Consider the following 20,716-nt stretch of genomic DNA (forward strand, 5'->3'; position numbering starts at 1 on the left):
GAAAGGAGGGGGTGTTTTCCTGAGAAACGTTTCAAAATAAAAGTCTTTCAGCAGGATCTCAAAGGGAGTTTTTTGACCACATCATTAATAATGATTTAATAATTAAAAATGTAATAACACGTGCAAATTTGATTTCCATGTGTGTTTATGCTGCAGTGCAAATGAAATGTTGTATTACTTCATCTTTATTAAACAATTCAAAGAGCAAAACATGAAATATAAAGAAAAATAGGGTCAGAATAGGTGAAGAATAAACAATAGTAAGTGAAAGAAGATTTCAGATGTGAACATTCATCTGTTCTCTTCTTCCCGCTGACTTTGTTTTCAGCTCTGAAAGTAAAATATCATAATAAACTGTGTCAGATTGAATCTATAACTTCATCGTTCAAATTCTTACACACAAAGTATTTACACAGGAAAGACAGAACAACGATGATAAGAGAAATACACGGTCACGGAATAAAACGTGAGAATAAAGTGAGAATAGAACAAATTAATATGTAAATTCTATGAAAGTCTGAAGTCAATTTTGTTAACAATTTATCCATATTCTTATATTCCTTGTTTTCCTATTGTCTCTTATATAAATATCAAATAAAGTTTGACTTGATTTATTGTTTCTCTACTTTAGCTGTGCAGTCGGTGCTTTTCTTCTGAATAAGAAACTGAAGATGTGTCACATCCGGTGCTCGTGCGTGTGCCTCCCTGTAACTTGACCGACGTGTTGATGGGAGGAGGAAGAAAAACGCTCCTCACCCTCACGCACACGCCTCATTTCAGCGTGGAGCTGCTGCTGCTGGGATGTGCGCGCTCCCCATTCACGCCGGACACTGAACACGCACGCTCCTGCCATTAGGGAACTACATGCGCGTGTGCGTGTTGTCATGACTTACACCTGAACCGTGCGTGTAGTTTTCTGGGCGTGGAGAGAGAGAGAGAGAGAGACACGCGCACGGAGCCGCTCGTCCACTTTGGAGCAGCCGTGTCGATCAGAAACTTTACGCGTTGTTTCTGCGCAGTGTTTCTGCTCCAGGATGTAAACGTGGGAACTTTTCGTGTTTTTTAAAAAGGATCGAGGACTTTTTCATTTTCTTTGGGGGGAAATAACGCGAGGACGCAGCGACGGGACGCAGCGACGGGACGCAGCGGTGGATCCAGAGGTGAGAGCTGCGACATGTCTGCGTCTTTTCTTTTCTTCTTCACGCAAACGTTGTTCCCTGCGGAGGATGCGACAGATTCCCGAGGCGACGCGACGCAGCAGATAAAGTTGCCTGGTTCGGGAACACGTCACACCGAGCTCCTCCTTGAGAAAAGTTCGAATTTAAGAATGTATCGACTATTGCGCAAAGTGCAAACGCGCAATGTGGCGAAGTTTGCGCTGTTTTACGTGTAGCACGTCGCGGCCGGGTGTTCGGCACCGGAGCCGCCTTTCTAGCGTCGCGTTGTAACGAGAAAAACTTGATTTGAATAAGTCAAACGAGGCTGGGTCGAGTCAGCGGAGGAGAGTTGTTTTGAATGTAAACCGAAGTGAATTCTGGTCTGTGACGAGTCGATCCGGATCATCTCAACTCGTGCTGTTTTCTAGAACTCTCTCCTGGACGAGGGGGAATCTTGATTTCCAGTTTCTTTTAACCCGGGTCAGGCGCGTGCGCGTGCGTCTGGACTAATCAACAGGCAGAGGAACATCTGGAGCCTCAGTGAGCGAGGGGGCTGATCCTGCTGAGCGAAGTGACTCACGGGGAACTGACAGTGTTCACTTCGCACTGTGACGCGCACAGCAGCCGCACACAACCGCGACCTGCGCCGTGCACGTAGGTATCAGACCCTCACACGGGTTTTAAAAGAGTTCAATGTCTCTTATGCATCGTTTGGTTTGTTGTGAACAGATGTTTCCTGGTGTTAAAAACCCATTTCACCAACTTGCTCATTAACGGTTGTTGAGTGTTAAGTTAAATCTTTGGCACCAAATGTCTTAAAGGTCACTTTCTCTCCTCAGAGTCTGAACCCGGCTTCACGTGTTTGATCCAGAGTTTCATTTGATCTGTTACTTTTGGTTTCACGTTGTAATTTAGGGACTAATGTCCTGTCTTCATCACCTGCGTGGGCGGAGTCTACCTGTACTTGACTCTGATTGGTTTGTAGACGGGCGTTGGGCGTTGTTGTCAGTTCGTATTCGATAACTATTTTGAATAAAGTGCATAGAAAAACGTCGTCTTCTGTCTGAATGTGGAAGATAAATGAGCCGGTTAGCCACTTTAATACCATTACGGTATTGCTACCATCAAAATGGACGTCTTGGTCGTTGACTTCAAGCAACGCCTTCTTCTTCTTCTTCTTCTTCTTCTTCTTCTTCTTCTATTGTTTCACTCTTGTGAAACCAACCCCTTCCCATCGTCCTGCATGTGGAACCATGAATCTCTGTGACATCTGCTTCAACACATTGCTGTACATGATGATGATGATGATGATGATGATGATGATGGGGGGGGTGTAATTGTCCCCGGTGTCAGTTAATGGATTAGAATAGCCTCCACACTCTGAGGCTGTAAAACCATCACAGCCAGTGTTTAGACTCGGGTGCTTTGACGTTACGGCTGATATAACTCCGCCATCAGTCGAGCGCGAGGCTTCAAGGCTGCTCCGACGCTCGCTGGTTTATCGGTGCATCGCTGGTGTGTTGTGGGCTTTTTGTTTTTGCCTAAATGACGCAAGCAAAATCTATTTTGTCAGAAGTTTTTTTATCAACAGTGGCTTAAAATGGGGAAAAGCTAAGGTTCAGGCTTCCAGCTTCGGTTTGAGTGATGGAAGTTTGTCCCAACGTTCATTGATGTTTTGCTCTGACGTGTCCTAAAAGCAGCCGATAGTCGTTTTAAACAAACTCTTCAGTGAATCCTCCTTATTCCTCCCTGCTGGATACAAGTGTCCGGCGTGGTCAAAGGTCAAAGGTCACTCACCTCTCAAAACACATTTCTTTGCCTCTTGGACGTAACATCGAAAGAACCCATTGAGGAACTATTCTTTAATAAAACACTTGCAGCCAACTGATGACTCAAACCTCCAGCATCTGTTGGGAGGAATTTCCTCATCGATGTTTCTTGTTCACCTCATGTTTCCGAGGTATTGGCAGCGGTAACATTCTTAAAGCAGCCGACAGTTGTTTCTCTAGAAGGAGACGGAAACCAGACAATTCCAGCGAAAGCTTTCAACACAAGCCTTCACACGACACAACACAAACACTGTCTCGTCTTATTGTGAGCGTGACCGTTTAAAAATGAGTCAGTGAGCGGTTGAGCTCGATGGTGAAACAGCCTAATGGACAAAGTGAACAGGGTCTGGTGTTATTGCCTGATATGGAAACGGAGCACGGATATCTTAGGAAGGTGTTAACTTCCCCTGGCTGGTTGGTTATTGGGCATCGAGTTTCAGTTTCAGTTTGATAATCTACTTAGAAGGAAAATGAAAGCATATTATCCTTATATGACATACAGGATATCTGAAGGTCAGCAGGTTTCAACATGGTTCAGCTCGACGTGTTTTTAACTTCAGCAGCTTTTCTTTGTGTTGTTATTTCACTGGACTTTACTCTGATCTGGAGACTCTGTCCCATCACTCGTGGGATGAAGTATGTCGTGGTGAAACCCGGACGATGCAGGTGGAGCTGCAGGTGTTGAGTTTCCTTTCTCTCCGTCCTTACAGCAAGAACAGGTGACTTTGGAAAGAGGAAACAGACGAGAGAATAACTTATACTTATTGTCTTTCAACCGTGTCACATGACTGATTTGGTCCAATCGGGGCCGAGTCATCAGTTTTTAAAACGAGTCCAATAAGCTTTTGTTTAACTTCCTTTTATCTAGAAAGACCGTGGCAGAATGGATCCGCCCTTCACAGAACCACTGACGCTTCTCACCGGCCACAGACAGAGACAGATGTTGTCGTCTGTGGGTTAAACTGTACATTATTGGAGACGATCAGAAACCTGTTTGAACGGAATGCAGACGAGCGGTTGAGTAACTCTGCTACTGTCACAGTCAAGTGGCCGAGAGGTGAAGAAGAGTCACACTTCTAATCCCTCGTATATAAGTAAACAGAGGAATCAGTCATAGAGGTAATTATACAACTCAAAATGAGTAAGAGGCTCTTCTGTTTTATTACAGGACAAAGTTCAATATGTGAAGTTCCAATTAAAACCTTTGTGCAACTGCAGGTCTATTCAGCCACTTAATCAATACATCATATTCTGTAAGTTTCAATTTACATTTTTAGAGTGTAAAAAGTTGCAGCCAAACTTTACAGAATGTGTTGATTTACAGAATGTGTTGATCACATTTAACAGTTTGTGCCAAACAGCAGTAACAGTGAGTCGGCCTGTCCCGTCTCTATTGGAACCTCGTGGGTTGTCTTCATCCCAGATCAGCTGGAGCTGCTGTGTCGAAGCATTGAATTAAGTCTCATCACTCGGTTGAAAAACACATGTTTTAACCTCAGAGCCTGAAATTAAATTATGCTTCATAACTTGGCCGCGAGTGAAGACGGAGACGGAGACTGAGAGGGAAACCGCTCTGCGCTCTTCATGTCGAGGTGATTTAACACGGGAAGGAGCCACTCGTCCTCAGAGGTCGGAGGTCACACAGGCTTCACTCAGTGGCCGGGAGATTCACACACTTTGCAGCTGCAGATTTGTGAAAGTGTGGTTTTAATTACTTTGCTCGTTCATCTGTGTGTTTTCCGTTTATGCGGTTTCATACAACTGTAAGTGTGTGTGTGCGTGTGTGTGTGTTTCTACTGTCGCTGGCAGGGGATGTTATTTTCCACTTTGAATTATTTAAATGTTTGTGTCGCAGTTCAGGCTTTTCAGGCAATGAAGATGTATTAAAGATATGATATGGAACACTTTCCCAGCTGTTATGATATAAATACGCTCATCGCCTCGTTTGTCTCTCACGTCCTGGACGTTATAACGAAGACTGTGAGTCACACAGCCTGTCGGTGATAAACACGCGACTGTACTGAGCCTCTGCTTCGTCTCTGCTCCTCATCCGCTCCTGTCATTTTGTGCTTTATTTAAAAGAAAAATGCTGCGACTCCCACAAGTATCAGAAGCATCCGTCTCTCTGAGCTGCACAGGACTTTATTTTAAGATGCAGCAGGTATGTGTGTGTGTGTAGGTGTTAACAACAGCAGAGGAGCTTTCATGAATGAGATGCAGTCGTTACTGTGGAGCACTACACTTCCAAAACAGATGGAAAAGGCAAATAGATTTGAATTTAAACAAGGCCTGGTGAGTCCTTAACGTCCTTAAATAGTCCATCTCCTGCCGTCTGTTTCCTCTCATGTCCTCTTAAAGCTTCAGAACCACTTCCAGCAGCTTTTTAAAAAGCTTTTTAAAAGTCTTAAATGGCTTTCTGTGATTCTCTGTGTGTGCCGAGCCGGCTGCGTGACGAGGAGGCAGGTGTGAAACACAGCAGGACAGTTTGTCTGAATTGGATCAGCTACAGAAGAGGATATTAAATGTTTGAACCTTTTATGCATTAAGCTGAATTAAGTGCATTTTGAACCCTGAGACAGAAGCTCAACGGGTCAGTTTAATGTATTTACCTCTGCAGACGTGTTGTGTTTGACCAGCTGGGAATGTGTCGTCTCGTTGATGTTGTCTGAACCTCGGAGTGACGAGCGGAGGTTTGAGAAGCGGCTCTGACTGATTTCTGATCAGTATCTCCTATCGACTTGATCTTTGTGGAGTTTTAAACGTTGGTTGAGCAGGTTCAGCAGCAGCGTTTGCAGAGTTCACACGTGGTGGTCGATGCTGTGGGAAACACCGGGTACGTAACGCAGGACTTTAGCCACTTCAACACGTGGCGTCCACACACATCCAGAGTTCTACAGGCTCTAAAACGGAGGCTACACTCTTAGTGTTTCAAAGGAATCACGTCCCGTCCAAGCTGCTCTTTGAGTATTTGAATCTCTGAAAACGGAGAACTTGTAAAACGCTGTGGGTTCCTTGTGGGTAATGTTTAAGTTCCTCAGCCTTCCCATGTTGCATTGCTAAACCACTTGTGAATTTGCTCTTGATGAGCTTCAGCAGCATATTTCCCAAAGTTCAGTCCAGAATAAACAGTATCCTGTCATATCTCCAGCGTTAGAAAGCCTCCCTGATGGACAGAAGGGGGAATAACGGTGTATATTTTTAGATCAGCCTCTCCAGGAAGACGTTCACAGGGTTTTGCACTCACAGGCTCCCGGACCACCCGACATGCAGCTCAGACAGAGAATAAATCCTGCTCAAGAGCCGGCTGGAAAACTCTGCTCTGCGTTCACAAGCTGACGTCTAATTAAGGAAGTCAGTTTTTTTCCCCCGGTTGTGCGTGATTGCATCATTGTGGGATTTTTAATCAGACTTTTAATCAAACGTTCAGAGAAGAGAGAGTGAAATAAAAACGCGATCCAAGAAGAGAACAATGCTCAGTGCGTTCTTCTGCCCGTGTGCTGTGAACAGAACCCAAAGTGGAGCCGCAACAAATCATTCCCCTGTCACTCAATCACTGTGACACATGGCGATGAGTCAATCGTGAGCTTTGAGAAGAAACTAGTGACGGATGACAGCGGACCTGGGTTCACTTCGACTTTATTTACCTTCATTACTGTTCATACAGGGTGGTGTTGTTAAGTCAGATGTTAAAAATCCGATGCATACAACCACAGTGCTGAGTTTCTAGTTTGAGTTTAAAATGCTTTGTTTGCATATTTAACAAAATAGACAAAAGCAAACAAATCCCCCAAGAATCCTACGGAGTGATTGTTGTGAACATAATTAAACCGTCTCTGCACACAGAAAGGGATCATGGGAATCACCGGAGACTTGTTATCATGTGATCAGCAGCCGTCACTTTGTCTCTGAACGTTTTTCAAGTTGAGAGATGCAGAAATGTAAATGAACGTTTCGCCAAAGATGGGATGTTCGTGCTCCGAGGACATTTTGCTAAATTGTTCCTGTTTCCTGATTCGGTCTCAGCGAGGGAAGCCTGAGAAATCACCACATCGTCTCGCTGATGGAACAATTCGTTAGTCGGCTTCCTCGGCAAAACTCCCCAGAGTGAAATATCTGCACGCAGCCGAGCCATCCGCCATCATTTATGTTCCCCCAGATGCCCTTTAACTTAACATACACACGCTCCATCTTTGTGCGTCTCCACACCGGTTTGCGATGATGGGTATTTCTCTGCTGAATGAAGAACTGGGGGCGTGGACGACCACTTAGTAACCCGGGTGTTTCAGGCTGTGTCTTTCTCCCTCCGTGTTAATTCAGGGTCACGTCAGTCAGTCTGTTTCGGAGATGTGAGACGTCGCTCTCCAGAAAGACGGCGTAATCATTAAATGAATAAAAGGCCGCCGCCGGCTCGGCGAAGAATAGAAAACATGAAAAGAGACGCAAAGACAAAAAGGATCGGGGGAGGAGAGCTACAGTGGCCCCCTGTCTAATGATTCCAGCCATCTTTTTTATATTCCCATTTAATTTCATACAATGCCTTTAATTACTTGCTATTCTGGTTGTGCGAGTCTATTGTGTGGACTTATTACAGGAGGGCTGGAGGGTCATTATACTGAGAGACGGATGCACGTCAGTCCTTTTCTCACCAGGGTTCAGTGCTTCTCCTTCATGGAGGTTTATGATCTTACAGGACTTCACCAGTGGGTTTGCATGGTCCAGCCAAATATCTACAAATGGCTCAGTTTCACTGTTGATCATTGTGCTGATTATTCGCTCAAATAATCGGTTAATCTCTAAAAAAAAAATAAGTCTGTGAAGAAGAAGCTTTAACTAGCAAATGTTCTGATGTTTTTATTTGGAAAAAAATCCAGATGTTGTCCTTTGCCCGTTCCTCTGCTGAGCTCCGCTCGTCTGTCTTGAGCAACTTCTCCACAAGTGGATTCTTACTCGCGTCCTGAAATGAACTGTAACCAGTGCTTCCCACTGGCAGCGATGGGGAAATGGTTTCCAGTGCTGTAAGCTTCAAACACTCGTGATTTACTGGCCCTCTACAGCCATGAAACCTGCTTAAATGACACTTAAGCAGTGGCTCTAATTTAAAACAGTGGTGGTGTAAGATCGCTAAGCCACAACAAAGTCCCTGCATCTAATGCAATCTACTAAATCTCCCCTCTGCCATCAGCCCAAAGCCAAGAAACCAGAGGAATGCTTTGTCTCAAGTCATTATGAGCCGAGTTACTGCTGCTTATGCTGATGTTGCATCACTTGAGCGGTGGAACTCTGGAATTGTGTCGGTCGGCTTTGTTTTAACTCCAAAAGAAGAGCAGACCAAAGAAATCTCCAGGCCAGAAACAATAGGATGGATGTTAAGTAATCGACGACTGAGGAACACGTTCGTCTTTAAGCTGCTGCTCGTTGGTTTGATGAAGATTTTCCCGTTTTACGTCCTCAAGTGTGAAGATTTACTGCTTTGTTTCTTACTTTATTATAATTCAAACCTTTTGTAAATATCATATCTTCGGGGTTGGGACTGTTAATCTGACAAAACAAGAAATGTGAAGCTGTCACCTGAGGCTGTGAGAACCTGCTCAGACTAATAATAATTAAATTCATTAGTGGCAATGAGAGATAAAACCTCCTGTTGTGGATTATAGTGTAATGTGGGTATTGTTGCCTTTTTACGGCCGGAGAAGAGAAACGACCTCATGACCTGGATTTGTGTCCGGAAGCAGGTTGATTTCCATATGTGTGTGTGTGTGTGTGTGTGTGTGTGTGTGCGTTGGGTTGTGTGTTTGTGTTTGTCCATTGGCAGCGGAGCATGTGTCTAATCTGTGTTTGGACTTCAGGGAGCGAAGGTTGTGTTTGCAGTGGACACAGGTGTGTGTGTGTTGTATCTTTGACTGTTTGTTCAGACTGGTGCCGCAGATACAGGGGAAGATACCTGTCGCACTTTCTCTTTGAAACGAGGTTTGTGTCTGTCCACAGGTTTTTATTTAGATTAGTTAAAAGAACTTCTCCTCATAGATAAATATATGTCCTACAACTACTCGTCCTTTTCAAGAAAAAGATACTGTTGCTGGTTTTTCCACTGGATCTAACGGTTTGTACGTCCTGTGATTTCCCTTCTTGCTGTGTCACTTCATCCCCTCGGTCACGTTCACATGAGTCGGATGAATCCGCTTCACCATCACTTCCCCCGGCTCTTTATCCTCGCTGCTGTAGGTTCAGGCCTCGGCCACATTGTTCTCCGCCGCCGTTTGTTTTTGCCGTTAGTCTGACTCACTGGCTTCACGGCTCGCACTCTGCACGGCCCCCGTCACATACTTTCTGACTGTCCCCATGTGAGCAGTTGACTTTACATTCGACATGGCATGTTTGACATGTTTTTAACATAAACAGACGGGGGAAAACGTGGATTTCTACAAATTGTTTAGTCTCACGTTGAACCTTTTCTCAGACGGGAACAAGTCTGACTGTACACACGAGGTTTAGTTTAGGAGTTTAACTCCGTGTGTGGAGAACGTTGTGTGATGACATCTGTTGTAAGAAGCTTTTAGGAGCATTTACTGTGAGCTATGTTGCTGAGTCGCCTTATGGGAAATGTAGGATTAATCTAAAACAGGTCAACTTCTGTGAGGTGAATAAATATGGAGAGTTTTTGGATCAAGTCATGTGAAGGCACAGGGGGACAACTTTATAAAGTTACTAAAATGTTATACTTAATATTATATACTTAAATCTGAAAGAACCTTTTATTTATATACATAATAACATGAAAACTATAAAGTAGCTAAGCCATCTTGTAGTTGGATTAATGGTTTCCAAAGAGATCGTTGCAACAGCTGCTGAATTAACTGGATGCATGCTGAGATGTTTGAAAGTCGTTTGAAAGTCGTTTGCTTTTTCCCAAAAGAATTCTATCTTTTACAGTCGTCTAAAATCTGTGTGTGTGTGTATGTGTTCGTGTTTTTAATACTTCCCATCTTGTTTGACACTGATCCTGGCAGCGTTCGCACCACATTCAGTTTTGGTTTCTCCACCGGGGATTTCTGAGTGGATGCAGGAGCGGAGCACGAATGTGATCTTTGGCTTCGGGAATCCCCGCTGTTTTATTTTGGTCTGTGGTGGTGGTGGTGGACGCTGGTTTCATTTCACAGAAGTTTAGTTTAATTCATACGTTTATTCAACAAGGAGCCGCTGGGCCAGAGTTCACCGTACGGCAGATGACGTCATCGCGATGTCGATCTTTTTTTATTAAAATCAATACAATTTTTTTTTAAAAAAGAAAAAAAAGGGAACAAAAGATTTCACGCTTTATTGAGACGTTTTTTGCATTTTACGAGATGTGAGAGGAAGAACGATCCTCATGGTTGAAAACTATTATAAACATGGATCAAAGGTCATTAGACTGTGAGTCTCTCTGTGTCTCTCTGTGTCTCTGTCTCTCTCTCTGTCTCTCTCTCTCTCTCTCTCTCTCTCTCTCTCTCTCTCTCTCTGTGTCTCTCTCTCTCTCTGTCTCTCTCTCTGTCTGTGTCTGTCTGTCTCTGTCTCTGTCTCTCTCCCTCTCTCTCTCTCTGTCTCTCTCTCTCTCTCTCTCTGTGTCTCTCTCTGTCTCTGTCTCTCTCTCTGTGTGTCTCTCTCCCCCCTCTCTCTCTCTTATCTTCTCTCTCTCTCTCTCCCTCTCTCTCTCTGTGTCTCTCTCTCTCTGTCTCTGTCTCTCTCTCTCTGTCCCCCCCCCCCCCCCCCCCCCCCCTCTCTCCCTCTGTGTGTGGGCTGTAATTAAAAGCCCTCTCACACCAGGAGTGTGGCGTCGACTGTGCTGCAGCTCGAGAGCAGGAAACGCTCTTTGGTTTATGGGCTGTGAAGAAGCTGGATGTGACATCTGACTACCAGCAGTTCCTCCACCTTGGAAAGTCCATGTTGTCGTTTCATGATTTGCTCTCAGCAGGAAGCGTGAATCACTGATAAAAACTGTGGTGGTGATGTTTCTAACAAGCGGGCGATGCAAAAACAAAAGAATCAAAAAGTGGAGCCACACACGTAGCCGACACGGACGAAGATGTCCAGAGAGCTTCTGATGATCAGAGCCGGTGATGTAAACAAAAAGACTGTGTTGTGAAAAGGACAGAGCGTGGACCTAATTCTCTGAAGCTCCTTCTGGAGGTGACATCTGTCAGATTAATCCTGAAAGGCTTTTTGATGCAGCACTTTTCTTTTTCTCAAGATTGTAAAGCCGGTGGTTGTCCGACCAGGGAGAATTTGGCCTAAAACCAACTGGTTTAGTCGAGTTGAATCGTCTCCATGACCAGTACCGATGCTTCATTGCATTAGTCTGTGTTGTGTCAGTTGTGCGTCAGTGTTTTTTCAGAAACTCTTTCCACCGCACAAGCTTAATATATTAAATTTGTTTATTTCAGGGACGGCTTAGAAAATACATCAAGCAGTTTGAGTGGCAGTTTCAGATCTGCCTGCGTCATCGCATGCGTGTTTTGGTGGCGTGTGATCGCACGGTTACTTTGACATCTTGTGTGTGTGTGTCTGTGTGTGTCTGTGTGTGTCTGTGTGTCAGACTGTGATCAGAGGTGTTATGTCTTTTCCAGCACTTGTAGACAGACGGGTGGTGATTGGTTGAACACCCACACAGACACAGATGCTGTCTCTTAACTTCATGAGACTGAAAAATGAAGTGTGTATATATAGATAGATATATATATCTATATATATATCTATATATATATATATATATATATATATATATATATATATATATATATATATCTATATATATATATATCTATATGTGTGTGTGTCTGTGCGTGTGTGTGTGTTCATGGCTGCAGTTTGACCTCTTGTCTCCACCACAGGAAACCCCAAAACCTCAATCTTCTCCTCCAACGTTTTTTCTTCCGCTATTTTCTCTCTGTCTAGATTTTATTACTTAATTTGCCGACTTTCCCACATGTTTTTCTGGATCTTTTATTTCTTTTCTTAGTATTTAACATTTTCTTACCTACATTTTGCTTTTTGTTCCTGCTTACAAATAGTTTCCACATGAATTCATTTGGAAATGTGCACTTACGATTAAGCGCATGCACTGTTTGCAATCAATAAGCCACGGTTCACGCAGCGATGGTAATCAAGAACGCACACACTGCTGATTGCACATTTTAAAGTGGCAATCAGAAGCGTGACTTGATAATATTTTTCTTTGTCGTCGGGGTGAAGCCGGGGTTAACGTTGTGTTTTTGTTAGGGTTGGAAGGAAAGAGCTGGAGGGGACAGAAAAAACGTTCCTGGTGTCGGACGAGGTTCAGAACGTCTTAGTCCTTTTAAATCGAAAGTGAAAACCAAAGGCTCCATGTGTACGACCAGTGTTCTGCAGCCCAGACACATGCAAGTCCCATTGTCCCTAAGATATTTAGTTGAGCTGATTCTTATATCACCTACGTGCACATGTTGCAATGTTTCCTTTGCTGCTGTAAACTGAATTCTGTTTCTAATCTCTCATAATAACCTCTGGAGTCACGTGGGCACAAAGACAATCAGGGGGCTAATGGTTATTTAAATTTTAACTCGTTTTTTTTTGTGCTTTTGGAGCTTTAATAGCTAAAATACGATAGAGAATTGTTTTTAATCATCTTAAATGAATAATACCTTTTTATTTTGACGATTTGTACGTGATACCAAAGTAGCTGCGATTAAAATTGGGGTGAAGAAACGTATTGAAACGAGAAAACCGAACCACTTTATCACGTTTGGTAACTGTCAACATTTTTCATTCAATGTGACGGTAGGATTATTGGGGGGGTTGTACATATTTTTCAGTTTTGTTTTTCATCTCCCCTCTAAATAACAGTCTGATTCGCTTTGGATGAAACTTTAAATCAACGTTGGATCTGAGGTAAATCAGGGATGAGGCTGAACGGCTGCTTCTCTGTGGAACGTCTCAGTAATGTTTGTCAAGTGCTTCACATTTGGCTGCATCGGGGGAGGAGGGAGGACACACACACACAGACACACACACACACACACACACACACAGACACACACACACTAATCAGTGACAGTCAGTACCATTCACTGGATGTGACACGGCGTTACCCATGAATAAACCAGTTTAACAGAGTTGCAGTAGCTGTTGACACAGTGCAAGGTGTGGCTCCGTGTGTGTGTGTGTTTGTGTGTGTCTGTGTGTGTGTGTGTGTGGTCCTACACCATTAACCTGCTGGGTGAGCATCTGTTCACGTCTGCTACTCATTGAGTTTTCCTTCTAAAAGATCTCCTCTCTGCTGTCGTCCTCTTACTTTAAAAACTTCTTTGTTCAGGTGCAAACACTCGACCTTTGACCTTTAGTTTTCTGTTTGCAGTTTCTCAACTTTTATTTCATGGCCTCAGCGTTAAATACAGAAAAACAAACATTGTACAGTTATAAAACGACCCTGACTTAAATCTTGTGGGGTTGATTTTACTGGAACTAGTTGTTTATTAAGTTAACTTTTGGAGACTTTATTAAAGAGACAACTAATCGATGCCATCAACAGGTTCCAGTCTGTGAAGGATGTAAATACACTGTTCCTTTGGAAACAGGAGAATAAAGTTGTTGTTTTAAGTGTGAAGCTACTTTCAGGCTGCGTCCACGTCCATATGTTTGTTTGGTCCAGATGAGCATTATAATCCACATCCGAAATAATCTCACTGCTGGAAGTGGAGTCATGTGACAGAGAAGAACCAATCAGGAGGAGAGTAAGGGGCGTCTGTGTCATGTTTGTTTTGGAGAGCAGCTGTGAAAATGACAGGACAGAAAAGGACATTGATCCTAATGGGTTGCTATGCCAACCAGACTTACAGAACCTTATAAACTCAAACTGAAAGGGCCGTTAACCCCCGACACGTTAACATCACAACTTTATCGTGACATAATTTATTAGAACTTCTAGCCCTGAGTCATAAAGAAATCTCTATTACATCCATTAAAGCAGTTTGAATATGTTTTTATTAAAATGACAGAAATGTGACTTTCTGGTCCTGAACATTTTTTTTGTTCATTCTTCTTCTTCTTCTGGAGCCGCGTTTGTGTTTTTTAAAGTTTTGTTTTTCGATGGCGAGTCGACCTCGGCCCTGAGTTCTTGGATCCTGAGTCATGATGTTGGATTCACCAGCGTCACATGATCACCATCAAAGCTTTGTGAGTGTGTCACATCTTTATATTTAGTTTGTGTTGGTTTGAGTGTGGGTTACAGTGTGTGTGTGTGTGTGTGTGTGTGTGTGTGTGTGTGTGTGTGTGTGTGTGTGTGTGTGTGTGTGTGTGTGTGTGTGTGTGTGTGTGTGTGTGTGTGTGTGTGTGTGTGTGTGTGTGTGTGTGTGTGTGTGTGTCTGTGTGTGTGTGTGCGCTCTCCACTTCCTGTATGTTGGCCTGCTGCCTGTTTGACCCTGCATGATTTGGCTCCCTCTTACTCTCTCTCTCTCTTCTCTCTTTCCTTCTCCCTCCTCACATCTCCCTGTTGTTTCTGGAAACATCCACAAAGCCAGTTCACAAAGTCCAGACTTTTACTTTGAAAAGAATCTGCCTCCAAAACAGTTTAAATTCAGAAGTTGCAGCCTCTGGCCTCAACGTAACTCGACTGAAACCAGACACAGATTTTGACTCGAGAGTTTTTTTTTAGTTTTCTATTGTGTCACGTTTTATTTTTTCGTCTCCTCCTGTTTACTGTGGATTTCTTGTTGTCTCAGCGTTTCCTGCAGATGCTTCAAATTAAAAGCCTTTAAGTGGTTGAAGGGGGGGGGGGGGGGGCGTAACACCAACAGTTCCCGTTGAAAGCTTTTAATGTGAAACACTTGAGTGAAGTAATGTTGGGTATCATGTGACCATGAGATACCTACCTATTACACTAATAGTTTATAGGTTATCATTTCAGTAGAGCATGTGACTGCTCGTTCAGACTGTTACAGCTTCTGCTTGTGCTTGGATTCACTCTGCTTGAGCTCAGGCCGTGTGCTTGCACTCGGATATTTGGTTGCTTGGATGGATTTCCTGCTCTTCAGCTGTTCCCACGCTCACGCTGCTTCTGTGCTTGCATGAAACATCTGCAATCTGATTTCTCCTCTGCACTCCTGGGGCTTTTGGGGCAACAAGCAGGCGTGGTTTGAGTGCAAGCGCAGGGTTTTTGAGTGCAAGCATTACGAAATCAATAATTCCTGCACTCAAACTGAAAGATCGCGCTCCAGAATAAAAGATGGGACAGATATTTATGAGGAGGAACTCAAATTCTGGACTCGATACCTTCCAGTTGTCGAGGGAGATGATTAAAGTTTTCAACTTTACAAATGTGAGCGAGAACCTCAGGACTCGGGACCCGAGCAGAGCTGGTGTGTGTCTGTCTCACTGCTGTTTCTATTTGTCTCTGTTTATTTCTCTTTGTCACACAGTCACTCAGCAGTGGAAGAAAAGTGCTGAACCCATTTACAGTCACATTGTTTCTGCTAAATGAAACCAAATGTCACACAGACACACACACACACACACACCACTCTGCATAGTGCTGGATCTGTCTCCGTATGCAAATACATGTTCCATCTGATGGTGTCTGCATCAGTTCATAGTGTGTGTGTGTGTGTGTGTGTGTGTGTTTGTGTGTTAGATCATCGCGGCATCTCAGCAGTAATTACCGGCGGTATAGAAACAGACAGGAAGTTCTGTGGGAAGGTCAGGACATTCATCTCTGATCCAGCTGTGTGTGTTTGTGTGTGTTTGTGTGTCTCTGTGTGTGTGTGTTTCTATAATAGCTTGCCTTTCATTTCTTGTCTCGTGCAGATCGGTGCCGGTAATTGTCGCCGTGCATTAATCTCTGTTTGAACGCTGATATCCACGTTGACATTTTATTATAATGTGTGACAGTGTGTTTTATGTGCGTTGAATAATTCGACACACGTTTCATTTGGCGACGTATCGGTGGCTGAGATCTGAGTCGGAGGATTTGTGCCTGGACAACCCCCCCCCCCCCCCCCCCCCCCCCCCCACACACACACACCTCCCTCCACATCTGTAGCTGGATTCAAATAAACCGTGGAGGATCACGGACGAGGCCGTAAACCAGAAAACTGAGGCGGCAGACAACAGTGGAGTTGTTAAAGTCACACGAGGTGAACAAGGTCGACCTGAACCTGCGGAGACGCCGGCCTCTGGAAACTCAAATCAATATCAACAGCAGTTTCCCGCGTAGTTTCTCCCGGACACATAAAATATGTGGAATCAAACAGCTCTGCATCTGTTTCACGTTTTAATAAACAACAAACAATCAGCAGTTTCCCTCTAATAACCCCCGTGTCATGGAAAAGTTCAGTGCTCCTCGTCTCTGGAGTATCAGCTGACAGATCGCTGCTCTCTTCCTGTGACATGTTTTGTTTATTAGCGGGGGCTGATCCTGGTCCAGCTCTTCTTTCCCTCCCTGTCTTGTTGTTTTGCGATTCCTCTCATCCGTCGGCACTTCCTGGAGGTGCGTTTGTCTGGAGCGAGGGAACTCGACCCCTCCGCTCGTTCCTCTCTTTCACTCTCGGGCCCCGTTTCTCCGTCTTTCCGTCTTCGGCCGTCCGTCCCTCTCGCGGTGAGACGCTGTTTGTGTGTCTGTGTGTGTGTGTGGTAGTAAATTCCTGCTGCAGTTATGAGGTGATTAGTCATATGGTATCAGTTTATTTTGCCAGTAATGGAAACTGCTCGCTGCCAAGAACGCCCCTCTCTCTCCTTCAGCTTCTCCCCTCGTCTTCTTTCTCTCTTTAATTTTCTCCCTCCTCCTCTTTCATGCCCCCATTTGCTCTGGTTTTATTGCCGTTCTTTTCCTCCTCACCTTTCCTCCCTCTCGCATTCTTTTCATTCCTTCTTCAACTTTCCACCCGGTCGACCCTTCTTCTCCTTTCTTTTTATTTTTTTTTATTTTTCCTTCTGCATTATCATTTTCCTTTCCTCCTCCTTCGCTAATGTTTTTCTTCGTGTTCAAAGAGGATGACAAAACGGTTCTGCCCGTCCCATCGAACGAAGAAAATGGTTTTGTTGTAGTTTCACCTCCAAGAAACACATGTTGCATTAATCACAGCAAAGAGTAATAGATTACCAAACATGAGTAATAGATTACCAAACATGAGTAATAGATTACCAAACATGAGTAATAGATTACCCAGTTGTTGTTTACTTGGACTGACTGATAAATATTCTACATGCAGCTTGAAGCTCTTGAAGCTGAATGTGGTGTCGGATGAAGGAGCGGGGGATGGTCGGTGAGGAGATAAACACGCCGGCCCGGCTGAGTGTTTACATTTCGTGGCCACAGGTCTGAGTTTGTAGGAATGTGAGGACGACTCGGACGTGTCAGGAGTCAGAACACGGGGATTATGGGTAATTCTGAGCTAGGACAGCGACTTAATGAAACGCAGGCATCAAACCACCGGTCGTTTGGACGTTTCGATGAGTAATCCTCTTTAAAAACAGCTGAGTCTGGCAGTTGTGGGTTTGTTTCTTAGTCTGTGTAGACGACTCCCAAAAGTGAAGCCAAATCAATTGCACCGCCCCCTGGTGGCTGCAGTGTAGGTCATAAACCCCGCCTCCTGCGTTATGTGACCCGCCTACCTGCTCGCCATCGTGTGGCTTCTAGACGCCAACGATAATGTTAGTATGGGCGTCATTTTGTTGTTGCCTAGCAGCTGTAGTTTTTATCACTTAACTACATGAACAGCAACTACAGCATGTACGCAACTTCTCATGTTGCAAACACGCCCCCTGGTGGCGAGCTGTATTGTAAGTCATAAGCCCCACCTCCTCCATGTTAGCAGATGGGACATGGACCAAACTAAAAAGTCAAGATGGTTTCTGTCATTTCAGGTTATCACTTATCACACTGATGTTTGTTCAAGTGAAGTTTTAATAAGTTATTTGATGAAATTGACCTTGATAAGTGATGAAGAACAAAATGGCAGCACTTGTGTTTGAGATGTTTTGACTTTTTCTTTTATACAGACGAAGTGGAGACGTCCTTCTTTATTTGCAGAGTTTTATTGGACTGTCCTCAAGTTGTTTATTTTCCTGCACTGATCAGCTGATTAATCCAGAAAACATTAGTCTCTTTATCAAAGTCGTTTTTTCGATGGTTCCAGGTCCTCTAGGAATCTGCTGCTTCTCTTTGTCTCATGTAACAGTAAATTAAATTTTATGGTGTTTCGGGCTGTTGGCTTGACAATGCATAGACGTTTTAATAACGCCGCCTTGTGCTCTTGTGCTCTGGGATATCATCATTAGATGTTAGGCTTCACTGGACCACAGGAGGATTATCTAATTAATTAGAGGGGGGGAGGAGACACAAGGTCAGACGTGTGCAGAGTCATGAAAAACATGCAGAGAAACTGCTTTTCTATTAATGACGAAGCAAATTTTGTTGAAAATGCAAAGTCAACGACACCAGAAACGATTTCTTTCCTCCAATGTGTGAGTGCAGCATGAGAACCAGCAGCCGGCTTCATGCCACAAGGACAAACTGAAGGACTGTGTCTAAATTTAAAAAGTGTATCTGATGTAAAGCATATGTAAAGCATATTAACGAATATAGTCACCCCCCCCACCCACACACCTCCTCCTGATATATACAAGGTGTGTCTCAGCTGGAAATCTCACTTTGATCCGACATCATTAACTGTCGTGAGTTTGACGAGTGATTAGCATGAAAATAATCAACAACATTTTCTGGCATCAGCGATTTCAAGGTCTCGTGAAAGTCACAGGTTTTGAAATGGAAATGTTGTGAGAGAGGGATCAGCTGGAAGGATGTAGATGGGAAGTAGCGCGTGTGTGTGACGCCACGGGAGGCAGACATGGCATAGAGCTGCATCTCATCAACGTGTGTGTGTCTGTGTGTGTGTGTCTGTGTGTGTCTGTGTGTGTGTCTGTGTGTGTGAGAGCTGCCAAACAGGAGGACGTCAATGCCAACAGAAACAAACTCAGTAAACACTCAGTTCAGGGTTATTTCTCAAGGTCATGGACTCGTACACGCTGCTAATCGTCAAACGCACGTGTGTGTGTGTGTGTGATCCGTCTCTTATCAGGTCGCTGTGACCGCCGACATGAGAAAAGTCCTTTTTAACCTTTTCCTGCAGGAAAACTCAATGTTTTACTTTCAACTTCAGTGGCTCTGAGAAGCAGAAGTCACAGTGATGCAGCACAGTTGAATCAAAACTCGCCTTTTTAAGTTTTAAGGAAGTCTGCAGCCACCAGTTGTTTATTATGCTGATTTTAAAGTTTTAAAGTCCCAGAAGTTTTAGTTTAGAAACAAAGAAAAGCAACAAATCATCACATTTGAGAAGCTTTAAAACTCGAATTAATAGAATGATCTTATGTCGTATAATTGTTATTAAAGCATAGACTGTAAATAAAGATGGACGACCTGACGGCTCCTGAAAGTGAAGCCAAAGTGTCGCCCTCAGTTCACAAACCCTGCCTCCTCCATGTTAGCAGATGGGACCTAAACAAAAAACCGAAGTACATGTTAAATAAATGTTTCTGTTTGATTTCTTGGCAGATTGATTTTGTTTTCGTTCCGTTTCCCTCAGTTTCCAGTCTTTTGTGCTGTTTAATAATTACTATTCAATATGAATTGTTGGAGAAGTGCCTGCTAAATTGAGCTTTTGTAAGGTTGGTTAATTTAATTAGATAAAATCTAGGAAGCACATTAAACACTTCAACTTTGAAATGAGTTTCCGTGATTTCCAAAGCGATTATATGGTTACATTCCTCTATTTGGACGAAGTACACGTACCCGGCTTTACTGAAGAAAACGATATAAATAAAAATCTGCCTTCAAAGCCCATATCTTTCTAGTCGTGGTTTGATTTATCTTTCCAGACGCCGGCTCTGAGAGATCTCCAAGCGCTTCGTGTATTTGATGTGCACTCAGCTGCTGTTAATGCCAGCAAACAGATCAGAGCAGTCACGGAGGAAAGAGAGAAAGAAATCCTCAGGACAGGGCGGCGGCGTGACGACAGCGAAACAGACGAGATAAGAGCGGCGGCAGGGGAGGCCAGAGCGACGCGTTTGATCGATTTTGAAGGTTTCAACCCTGATGCTGACAGTCTGGATCTTCTCTTTTTGGCTTTGAATGAAATGATTTTCATGCCAAAACATTTATGTACGATTGTTCAGTGTAACACGCTCCGGGCAAAGTGTCAAGAGTTTCATCCTCTTCAGTCAGGAGCAGATGTTGGAGAACTTTGTCCCAGATTCACCTTCAAACCGTCAGATCCCTGCAGGTCCGAGCCGTCGTCCAGGAAGTGGAGCCGCTGTGAATGTTGGGAGTAAAATTAACCTGCTAGAATTCAGCACTATAGAAAAATAACGTTATAAAGAACATGAACCAGGCTTAAAGATTTGATGTTGACGATGCGAGCTGTGCATGAATGTCCTTGTATAGTTGTATGTGTGCGTGTGCAGGGATTTGTAGGTATACAGGGTTTTCCCTCTCCACCTCTCCACCTCCCTCTGCGTCTCACTGTTTCAGTTTTTCCGTCTCTTTTCCCCAGCGATGTTCATCTCTCGCTTGGTTGCTGCTGCTGAGGTTGGAACTCTGGCTCGCTGTGACACACACACACACACACGCACACACACACACACACACACACACACACACACACACACACACACACACACCTACCTAAGTTTTTACTTCTGTTTTTGAAAGGACACCATTTCCAAACATGA

At 43.9% G+C, this 20,716-nt stretch overlaps 1 protein-coding gene across 1 annotated transcript in view; it reads left to right on the forward strand.

Annotated features, from left to right (window-relative positions):
* Positions 1-687: 687 nt before the first annotated feature.
* Positions 688-20,716, forward strand: part of plxnb2a (plexin b2a) — a 105,283-nt gene continuing 85,254 nt past the window's right edge. The window contains exon 1 of the mRNA XM_034577690.1: positions 688-1,160. The gene's annotated coding sequence lies outside the window, so the exon portion shown is untranslated. The remainder of the gene's footprint in view (positions 1,161-20,716) is intronic.

This window comes from Hippoglossus hippoglossus, chromosome 23 (assembly GCF_009819705.1).
Source record: "Hippoglossus hippoglossus isolate fHipHip1 chromosome 23, fHipHip1.pri, whole genome shotgun sequence".
Classification (NCBI taxonomy): Eukaryota; Metazoa; Chordata; class Actinopteri; order Pleuronectiformes; family Pleuronectidae; genus Hippoglossus; species Hippoglossus hippoglossus.